We start from the raw sequence: 11729 nt of genomic DNA, 5'->3' as shown, positions 1-11729 counted from the left end.
CTAGGAGTAAGTATATAGGGTGAGAAAGAATGGAATAGTCAAATAGACTCAGAGGAAAGAAATTGAAGAAGACATCTAAAGCTTTGGAAAGATCCATGTCTGTCTATTGTCTGCATCAGTAACGTGAAAATGGANTCAGGGGAGTCTCCACCAAAGTCCAAATACATTCTTGCACAAATAGAAATAAAAACCCTAAAATTCATAGAGAAGCACAGAAGGCCAGAAATGACCACAGCAGTCCTGAGCAAGAACAGTGCTAGAAGCATCACAATGTCTGGTTTCAAATGGTAATACTGACCTGAACCAATGAACCAAGAGTGAGTGATACCAGCCCAAGAAATGGAAAATGGAGACCAGTGTTGTAGATTAGAGGATGCAGCTACTTCCATCTGACCCTCAACAAAGGTAAGTAAGATGGCCTCCTCAGGAAACAATGCTATTAAACAGGAAATCCATAGGTAGAAGATTGAAACTACTCCCATCTNTCATGCTGCACAAAATCAATTAAGATAATCATCCCAGGCCAAACGAACATCACTAAGGCAATAAACAGGAATGGATGCTGGTGAAGGCACAGTGAGAACAGATCCTTTNACTACTGGAGGGAATATAAGTTACTGCAGTCAGTAAGGCAATCAGTGTGGCTATCATTCAAAAGTAGATCTGAAATTGCCATAGGCTCCTCATAGGCTGCTTTTGGGTGTACAGCTTAAGAAAGCAAAGTCTGTATACAATAAAGACAATTATAACTATTATAAAAAAAAAAAAAAAAGACTGTTATCATGCTTGCTACTGTGTGAGCAGCGGTTTCAGCAAGAGATGAACAAAAGGAGCCCAGTGAAGGCTGGAGAGGTGACTTAGCTAATATATGTGCTTGCTGTTCTTTTGGAGGATCCAAGCTTATTTGCCTGCAGCTACATTGGATGATTCATCATCACCTGTAAGTACAACCCCAAGGGATTCAACATCCTCTCTTGCTTCCTGAGGGTACCCGTATACATTGTATATACTAGCACATGTGCATACACACACACACACACACACACACACACACACACACACACACACACACATATCAAAATAGATATGGGCTAATTGTAGTAGTGCATGCCTTTAATCCCAGCACCCAAAAAACAGAGAGGCAAGTGGTCTCTGTGAATTTTAGGCCAGCCTGATTTGCACAGTGAGTCCCAAGTCAGGTCAGGTCAGCCAGCACTAATTCATGAGTCCACATCAAGCAAAAGAAAGGGAGGGGGGATTGGTGGATTCAGATAAGTTCGTTCTTCCTTTTAAGACATTTTAATATTATTTTGAGATGTCCCCATTTTGCTAGCTTTCTAGGGCTCAAGCACCACTCCAGTCTAAGCTTTCCCAGCAGCTAAAGCTACAGGCACATGACACTGTGATTGGCTCATTTCCTATCAAGAGAATGCTGCAGGCAAAGCATGCCTTGACTTTAACAAGGCATATCTACCACTATGTGTCTCATATTCTTAAGAATTAAATACAGGGGCTGGCGAGATGGCTCAGTGGTTAAGAGCACCGACTGCTCTTCCAAAGGTCCTGAGTTCAAATCCCAGCAACCATATGGTGGCTCACAACCATCCGTAATGAAAACTGATACCCTCTTCTGGAGTGTCTGAAGACAGCTACAGTGTACTTAACATATAATAAATAAATAAATCTTAAAAAAAAAGAATTAAATACAGAATGACAAAATTATGAGGCTAATGATGCTCTGCAGGTTAACAATCACAATAATGGCTATTGATCAATGTAGTACTGTCAATTCAGAGAGCTTACCATGGGTGTCATGGGGGATTTTTGTTATGGACTGAATCAGACACACAGACCTTATAGAATACAGTATGGAGCTTCCTCAAAAGTTAGAAATACAACTGCCATTTTTACCCTGCATGCCCATCAAAAGAAAAATAAAATTACTATGTTGAAGGGACATTTGCATTCCACATTAACACATATCACTGCCGCACCATTCACAGTTGTCAACATATAAAATCAACCTAAGTGTTTGTCAACAGGTGAGTCAAAGAAAATTCGGGGTGTGTGTGTGTGTGTGTGTGTGTGCAACACAATACTATTCAGCTTTAAAAGCAGAAAGACACTTGAGACCACGCGGATGAATCTGGAGGACATTATACTAAGTGGAATAGGTCACAGGCACAGAATGAAAGCTACTGCATGAGCTCACCATGTGTAAAATCCCCAAATACTGAACTTGTAAAGGCAGAGAATGTACTTGTGGTCGTCAAAGCTTGGAACATGGTGGAAAGGCAAGATGCTGGTCATGGGTGTAAAGTTTTAGTTGGGCAAGATTGAATAAGTTTTGAAAATCTGATATAGATAATGGTGGCTATAGATGGTCAGGTGTGCAGAACTTGTAAAACTTGTAAAAAAATGTTTTTGTTTTTTCAGAAAAAGAGATAATATGAGGTAATGGGTATGTTAACTGCCTGATTTAATAATCACACTTCATTGTTAAACTGTATCTCCAGCCTTAAAATATCTTATCAGGGCTGAGAACACAGGGCAAACCCTTCGAGTTACTCCCTAGACTCACACACAGATGCACAGAGGCTGTTAGTCTAATGCATTTACCTTTAAATGGTACTTGACATTTTTCTCTTGCAGGTGGTTATCTTCGATTTGTCTTGCACATTTGACAACTTTACTATAACAAGTCACGACAACAGACTTCTCTGGTCATGAGTGTTAGAGTGCATAGATGCTTCTCGTAGCTTAATGCCTGTCTTTTCCAAGATTTCAGAAGCTTTCTCCTGATATTTTACTGAAAAGGCGTTCTGTGGCTCTCACCCAAAGCTCTTCTCCCTCCATCCAGTGTGCCAATGATCCAAATATTTGTACTTTTTTTTTTTTTTAAAGGGGGGATCCCAAGCCCTTGCAATTTTTTCCTCATGCTTTCTCTTTTATTCTTTTTGACACTAACAATTCCAAAGAGCTGTCTTCAAACTCTGCTATTTTTTCTCCTGTCTTATCTAATGTGTTACTGAAGTTGTCATTTAACTTTTCCATTTGACCTTTAAGTTTCTCACTTCCTCAGTGATTTCTGTCTGGTTCTCTTTCAGATCTTGTGTTACCTTCTTTAATTCATTTAATGTTTCTTCTCTCATGTTTCTATGTTGAGATTGTTTGTTGGGGTGGGTAGCTTTTGTGATTTTGAGATTGTTTGTTGGGGTGGGTAGCTTTTGTGATTTTGAGATTGTTTGTTGGGGTGGGTAGCTTTTGTGATTCTATGGTAACTTTCTTGGTGACTTTCTCTTGATGATGTGTCTTGGGAGGCTTCAGTCCTGGCTTTGACCGACAGCACGGAGTCTCTCATTCTTGTCATCCTCCCCATCACGAATATTCTACCATGTTTTTTTCTCACATGACCCCAATCCTGCAAATCTAGAATCAGAAAACGAAGAGCTGCTTGCTCCCACAAGCCACACCTTTAAAGATTTATTTTTATATGTCTGAGTTTTTTGCCTGTGCATCATGTGCCTGCTGCCTGGTGTCCAGAGAGGCCAGAGAGTATGTCAGATCTGTAACTAGTTAATAACAGTTTTGTCATGTAGGCGCTGGGAACTGGACCCAGGTCCCCTGCAAGAATAGTAAGTGCTGTTAACCGCTGAACTTCAGCCCCTTCAGAGTTTTATAAAAAATATTTTGACAGGTTCTCATGTGGCCCAGGCTGGCTGTTGCAAACTCATTATGTAGCTGAAGATGACCTCGACACTTTTTTGAGGTGGAGTTCTTTTTTTCAAGACAGGGTTTCTCTGTGTAGCCTTGGCCATCCTGGAATTCACGCTGTAGACCAGGCTGTCCACAAACTGAGAGACTCACCGTCTCTGACTCCTGAGTGCTGCAATTAAAGGGACATGGAACTACTGCCCATCAACCTTGACTCTTTGTGCCTCTGTGTGTGCGTTGTGTGTGTGTGTGTGCACACGCGCCTGTGTAAGTGTATACACATGTGTATGGTACCCAAGGATGACAGAAAAGGACATCTGATCCCTTGGATCTGGAGTTATAGGCAGTCGTGAGCTGCCCAAGGTGGGAGCTGAAATCTGAACTGAAATCCTCATGATCAAGTAACAAGTGCACTTAACCACTGGACTATCTCTCCAGCTCTGTCCTTGAACCTAAAAATATGTCTGTACAGATAGATACTTGTGTGTGAAGATACATGTAGAGGCGAGAGGACAACCTCCAGTGTTGTGTCATCCTCAGAAATTTACCAAGCTTCATCTTGAGACAAAGATTCTCATTGGCCAGATGCTTACCAATTAAGCACTACAAAGTATGACAATTGGGTTTGATTCTGGAGTCCACATGGTGGAGGGATAGAAGAGACTTCCACAAGTTGTCCTCTGACATCAACACATGTAGCTTGGAAAACACACACACACACACACACACACACACACACACACACACATGATTCAAAAGAAAGTGCAGAATGAAACATTTAATTAAAACATAAATGCAAAAAAAATATTAGTCAGGTCATGAGAGTACAGTTTGTATAAGTAAGCAAATCAACTCAGGTTGAGAAAGACATTACCTAAACTCCTCCAGTGCGGGGAGGGCATGTTCCTGCGTGATGGATGGGTGGTCTGCTGAGAAAGCTGCACAAGACTGAAGCATAACTAGAGCTGTCCACTTTCGTCAATGATGATCTTCCTGTTGATCTTGGATCCAAAGCTCTCCACGGATTCTGTGATGCTCACCTTCCCAAAGGCTGCATGCTTGCCACCCAACCATGCCATCTTGGCAGTAAGATGAAAGACTGTGAACTATTTGTGTTTGGTCCAACATTTGCCATGAAGAAGATCCCAACACACTGTACTTCAGGATGAAGTTCCTCAAATTTCTTCCCAGTTGCCACCAGTGCCATCATGGTTTGTAAGGTGACCACCCTGGATTATTATTCTGGAATAATTCTGTGAAAATCAGAGCCTTTTTAGCCATCTCCTTTCTATCTGATGCTCAGAGCATAGTGGTTTTCTGCTGTCTTTGGATCATTGTCTGCCATGGCTCAATGATGTGGCCAAAGGGCTTGCCATCATGGTGTTAAATATAGTGTGGTTGACCATGGATGCCAGCAAGTGTCTACAGGGCAGAGGAGCATCTGCAAAGCGTGGATTTTTAAAACAAACTTATTATTCTTGTTGTTGTTATTATTACATTATCACTATTATTATTAGTGTGTATGTACATGAATATATGTAGGTGAAATGTCTGTGAAGGCCTGAAGTCTCAGATCTTCTGTAAGAATAAGAGTTCTTCACCACTGAGCCATCTTTTTAGCCCCTCTGAACATTTTTTCTGGGGGAGGGGTGGTCAAACAATGTAGCTGGCCTCAAACTTATATTGCCCAGGCTGGCCTGAAATGTATGAGCCTCCTATCTCACCCTTCTAAATGTTGAGATTAGACCTATGTGCCACCACATTTGGCTTACACTGAACTCTTCTAGATAGTCTCTCTTCTCTTTTCTCTTCTCTTCTCTTCTCTTCTCTTCTCTTCTCTTCTCTTCTCTTCTCTTCTCTTCTCCTCTCCTCTCCTCTCCCCCTCCCCCTCCCCTCCCCTCCCCTCCCCTCTTCTCTCTCTCTCTGCATGAATGAGTGCAGTGTGTGTGTACACCCATGTACATGTGAGCATGTGTGCATCTATAGTTTCATGCATGTGTGTTTAGAACCTAAGGCTGGTGTTAGGAGTTTCCTTAATTATAGGAAATGAGCACCTTACTCATAGATGTCGGGTCTCTCAATTATACACAGAACATTGGGCTTACAGAGGTCCTTGCACTCATAGAGGACTAAGAGAACCAAAAATGTTAATCATGCAGGGTGTCTCCTCAGTGAAGAATTAAAAATCAAATACCTGTATTCCATGCAGAAATCTAAGAATGGATTTTGTTAACAACTTGGTGACCTTTTTGCTATCTGTGGAGGCAAACCTCACCCAAATTCCCCAGAATAATTATCCCAGACTCTTCCCTTCCTACACCACTACTTATCCTTTGGGGAGATGTCACATGTATTTTATGACCTTCTGACCTGTATGTTGTATGTCAGAAACCACACTAGATTCTAGTCCTTTTGGTTATAGAACCTGGCCTCATGCTCACAGGTACTTTGTAAAAGAGTTTCTATGTAGTCACAGCTAAGCTTTACTGTGCACCCAGAGTTGAACCGGTTGTTGATCCTTTTGCTTATGTTCAACACTGCATAGGAAGTGCATTATTTTTTGTTTTTCCAGAAAGGAGGCAAATACAACGTAAAGATGAATAGCCCATACAGACCATAGTTCTCAACCTTCCTAATGCTGCGTGACCCTTTAATACAGTTCATGTTGCAGTAACCCCCAGCCACAAGATTATTTTGTTGCTGCTTCATAATTGTAACTTTGCTACTGTAATGAATTGTAACATTAGGATCTGTGTTCTCCAATCTTCTTTGGGGGGTCTTTAGGAACAGCTATTGCCCATAAGAAGGCATTTACTATTATTCCCCCACCTCTCTCTCTCTTAATTTTCATTTATTTTTTGAGACACAGTCTTTCTATGTAGTTCTGGAACTCACTATGGAGATCATGCTGACCTTGAACTCAGAGAGAGACTCCTGCCTCTATGCTGGGATTAGCAGTGTGCACTACCACTCCTATCCACTTAATACTCTCTTAAAATACATTATGTTAAGTCTTTCACACAATGTATTATTATTTCATACAATGTATTTTTTAACATCTTTAAAAAATTTAAATTTATGCATACCTCTGTGTGTGTGTGTGTCTGTTTTTGTGCAACATGTGTTGCATGGAGGCCAGAAAAGTGTGTCAGATCCTCTGGAGCTGGAGTTGCAGGCAGTTGTGAGCTGGAAACTGAACTTTGGTCATCTAGAAGAGTAGCAAGCGTTCTTCACCATTGAGCCATCTCTCCAGCCCCATATAATGTATTTTGACCATATTCAACCCACATTCCTCTCCTGTACTTAGTATCCTTTAATTTACTAGAAACATTAACTAAGGGGCTGGGGAGATGGCATAAACATAGGGACCTGTGTTCGGATTCCTAAAAACCACATAAAAGTGGCACGAGCCTGTTACCCCAGCACTGGGAAGGTAGAGATTCCTCAAGCTTACTGGCTAGTTGATCATCTTCAAGTTAACTGCCCAACAATTAAGATTGAGAGTGATCAAGAAAAGATGTATGCTGTCAACCGCTAGCATTCTCTACACAACGCACATACACACACACACCACACATGAGCACGATAAGATTGTTGTTCTAAATATTGTGACTTGGGGACTTGACACAGTTTTGTTGTGATTACTAAGGAAGGAAAGCAGCCACATTTTGAGACTAGAAAGATGGGAGTTGAAGTGAAAGCAGAATGACTGTATATCTGAGATAGGCACAAGGGCCTCAAGGAACTTGCACAGCCCAGGCCAGCCTCAGACTTCATCTAGAGTTGAGGCTCGCCTTCATCTCCTGATTCTCCTGCTTCCACTTCCCAAATGCTAGGGGGGCGTACAGGAGTGTCCCAATACATGGGAAACATGATTTGTCCGTGAGTTTAAAAGGCAAGGATATCTAAATTAAATAGCTGGGAGTTTTTCTTATGAGTCTTCTTAAGAATAAAATAGACAATTTCCATTTTAAAAGAATCTTTTGTAAGTTCTGCAACATTAATGATAGTGGCAGAGATTTACTCTCCATAGACACACCCACACTGTAGTTACGATTTAAGCACTTCACTGGTTGTTTTGGAACTCACTGTGTAGACCTTGAACTGACAGAGGTCTACCTGACCCTTCCTCTCAAATGCTGGGATGCCACCATGCCTGGCTCCCTCAGACACTTTAGATGAAGCATTTCATATAAGACTGACACATTGGGGATGTTCTAACATACAGAAAAGGTGTGTTTAATCCTATCATTTGGAGGGCATGTGGATGGCACCTTGCCAATTCTATCAAAGTCAAGCAGAATGTGTGAGCCTGTGGAAATATAACTAGGAATGAGGATCCCCCACCCCTACCCCCAAACAAAAGAACAAGTGAGGATGTGAAGATACACCAAGCACACTTCCTGGCTAAATCCAAGTGTACCTTTTGATGTCTTGGGAACACTGAGCAGTAACAGGATGTGAAGATTACAGATAAGTTAGAACCAATCACAACCATTTTCATCATCATCTCTTGTAGAGTTTCCTACTAGTTTTTAACTTGTGCTCAATTTTTCATCAATAATGTAGTCTTCTTTAAGAAGAGGACAATGGGGGTGGGGGTGGGAGATTGAAAAGGAATGGTATCACCAAAACTTGATCACTCTGTCAACTCCTCTTCTGTGTTCTTCATGGTTTTTAGTATGTATACACTTTTGTGGCTTATTTTCTATCAGTTTCTTCTTGGCCTGTTTACACTGTCTCCCTCTGAACTGTAAACCCCCCTTCCCCTTTAGAGATCACATTATTGGTCTTTCTTTCTTCCACAGCACCTTTCTAGCACCTTCACATAGTAGGCACTTACTATTTGACTGATGAAAACAAACAGGACAAGCTAGAAATATATGACATCGAAGACAAACAGGACAGGGTCACATTTAAGCTTCTAATTTACCTAAAAGGCTGGCAGAAATAAACCCTGAACTTGCTAACCACTCTCCTCTCAAGTCTATTAGCTGTGCTACTAGATGGTCTCTTTCCTTCTAGCTCTGCTATTTCTTCTACTGAAACTCCTACTTCCCACATACCTCTGTTCTCCAAGACTGAGGAAAAGCTCGAGCCTAGATTAGGGACTAGATCTTTCAGGAATGCAGAGAACAGGAAAGGGGTCTGGTGTTATTCTGAAGACAGCAGAAGTGCCATGTCTGTCCATACCTGACCCATCAAATGACAGTTTTGTCAAAAAGCCGTTTTCCAGGCCACACCCTCATCAGAAGTTCATTGTTTCACGCACACTGGCCATGCTTCTGATTGGCTGGCATCACCTTTCCCCTCCCCCGACACTGAGAAGCCTACTGCTCTTGGAAGACTGGCTTGGCTCAATCTCAGGTTCCCATGTCTGGACATATGAGATAGCTGTTGGAGAGTGTGAAATAACCCCATCGTTTACACATCTCTTTCCTTGACCATGTGGAGGGTGACTGAAATTAGGTCATAGTTGACAGGTGATTATCATCAAAAGAAAAGTCTCTTAAGCAAGCACCCAAGTTTAGCCAATACAGTAGTTTCACCATGTCTTTGGTTTTGTTACTCAAGCTTAGTTACCACTGATCAACTTTGGTCTGAAAACATGAATGGAAAATTACAGCAATACTCTTTCCTTTGAAATTACAGTGCTCAGCAGCATAATGAAGTCTCTCACTGTCCTGTCTGGGACACGAATCCTCCTCCTGTCCAGTGTAGTCACTCTGTATAAATGACTGGTATGGCAGACTTGTCAGCATTTTGCCACAATTGTCTCATCTTATTACTGTCGTCATTTAAAAAACGGGCATTGATGTATACAAACAGCACCTCAGCATTTGGTACTATCTATGGCTTCCAGATGCTGCTAGGGTTGGTGGAAAAACAAAGGAGCACTATTATAGTGATCACATTGTATCAGGGCCATGAATTTTACCAGTTTTAATTAATTTACTACTTGTGAGGTAAAATTTTGACAATTTATACATCTGTTTTTGAATAGTTATGTGTGTACTTCTAAATTTACTCAAAGGTCAGTTAAAATCTGAGGCCTTATAAGTTTTCATAATCTAGTGGGACACTGTCAAAGTATGTTTTAAAGGAGCTGTCCTGGTTAGTTTTACACCAACTTGACACAAGGTAGAGTCATCAGAGGTGGGAGCCTCAGCTGAGAGAATGCCTCTATTTGGCTGGGGTGTAGGTGAGCCTGTGAGGCCTTTTCTTAGAGATGATGTGGGTGGACTCACCTGCTATGGTGGGCCTACCCTTCGACAGGTGGTCCTGAGTTCTATAGGAAACCAGGTTGAACAGGAGAGTAAGCAGTCCAATGGCCCTGCATTAGCTCCCGCCTCCAGGCTCCTGCCCTGTTTGAGTCCCGACTTCCTTTAATGATAGACTATGATGTGGAATATTGAAGTGCAAAGTCAAATAAACCCTTTCTTCCCCAATTCTGCTTTTGGTGTTTCATGGCATATATTTAAAACTTAAACAAAAAACTGAAAATATATACAAATATTCTTAAAGTCCATTCTAGTAATTAAGTTTACTGTATTCCAAAATGCAAAAACACACATTTTTAAGGGAGGGGAGTGAATCCAGTCTCAGGGTGAATCCAATTAAACAGACCTTTCAGTTGGTAAATGTCAGAGCTTCTTTTCCCATTTTGCTACACAAAGAAGCTCTAGCATTGGCTTTGCTTTAAAGAAATTTTTGAGCTTTGAGGTCAATCTTGGTTAACGTTTAACCTTCCACTATCATCTTAACAACTTCAAAAGAAAAATCTGCTTACTCTAAAAAAACTCAAATGGTATTGCTGTACCTTCTATCAATATTCCCTTGAGATGGATGTGAAACCACAGAAAAATGTAAAGGTATATTAAAAAATTCTTGAGTCTAAAGAAGGACTCTTAGATCTATTTCTAACCAAATAGCATTTTCTGAACTTTTTTACATTAAGTATGTGGCATGAGCCAGACACAGTGCTAAAATGTCATTTCAGTGAATCTTTATAACTCCATTAGCCAGTGCTATTACTTTTAATCATCAACTTTAAATCTCAGAGGAAGAGATCCACAAATCAATGTGGCACAGTTGAGTTGGAATCTCAGTGGCACTGAAAAAACTTACTACAAAGCTGTCAATAAGGACTTGATAGAAAAGCTTGACACAGAATTCATCTATATTAACTTGTGCCACTGTGGAAGTTACTCTTATGAAGTTCAGTATCTACAATGATAGATTTCTAGGAAAGAAACTCTTGTCTTTGAGAGTAGTTGCGAGATGAATCAGTATAGTTTTGTTTTTTTGTTTTGTTTTTCGAGACAGGGTTTCTCTGTGTAGCCCTGGCTGTCCTGGAACTCTGTAGACCAGGCTGGCCTCAAACTCAGANATCCACCTGCCTCTGCCTCCCAAGTGCTGGGATTAAAGACATGAGTCACCCCTGCCTGGTACTAGTATAGTTTTTGTATGTTTGTTTTTGTTTTTGAAACAGGGTTTCTCTTCATACCTTTGTTGGCTGTTCTGGAAATCACTCTGTAGACCAGGCTGGCCTCAAACTAAATTTTTTTCAGTATGTGCCATACTTCATGTTTTTTCTAAATGTTTACTCTTGGAAACACATGTACACATATGGCAAACAGATAAATATGCCTTGTGAAAAGTGTAATAAAATTATTCAGAAGCATTTCAATTTGCCCACATCAAATTCTCTAGTCTTTCCTCCTCAAAGACAGATTATGAGGACAAGTGTTTTGTCTGCATATAAATCTGTGCAGTGCCTGGAGAGGCTGGAAGGCTATGGATCCCTGGAACTGGAGTTATAGATGGTTGTGAGTAGCAATGTGGACCACGGGAACTGAACCTAGGCACTCTGTAGGAATAGTGAGTGCTCTTAACTGTGGGCTATTTCTCTAACCCCGTTATATAGTATGATTTTAAAGGTCCTTCGGTTGGCGTGTAGCTCAGTGTTACAGTGTGTGTTTTGCATGCACAAGTCCTGGATTCAACCCACCGAA

At 41.0% G+C, this 11729-nt stretch overlaps 1 protein-coding gene across 1 annotated transcript in view; it reads right to left on the bottom strand.

The window, feature by feature from the left end:
- Positions 1–9017, bottom strand: part of Adcy10 (adenylate cyclase 10) — a 90358-nt gene extending 81341 nt beyond the window's left edge. Inside the window, exon 1 of the mRNA XM_021198155.2 lies at positions 8781–9017. The gene's annotated coding sequence lies outside the window, so the exon portion shown is untranslated. The remainder of the gene's footprint in view (positions 1–8780) is intronic.
- Between the last annotated feature and the right edge of the window lie 2712 nt (positions 9018–11729).

The sequence above is a fragment of the Mus pahari genome, chromosome 5 (assembly GCF_900095145.1).
Source record: "Mus pahari chromosome 5, PAHARI_EIJ_v1.1, whole genome shotgun sequence".
Classification (NCBI taxonomy): domain Eukaryota; kingdom Metazoa; phylum Chordata; class Mammalia; order Rodentia; family Muridae; genus Mus; species Mus pahari.
Note: the sequence above shows the minus strand (reverse complement) of the source record. Positions and strands in the feature narration are given on the sequence as shown.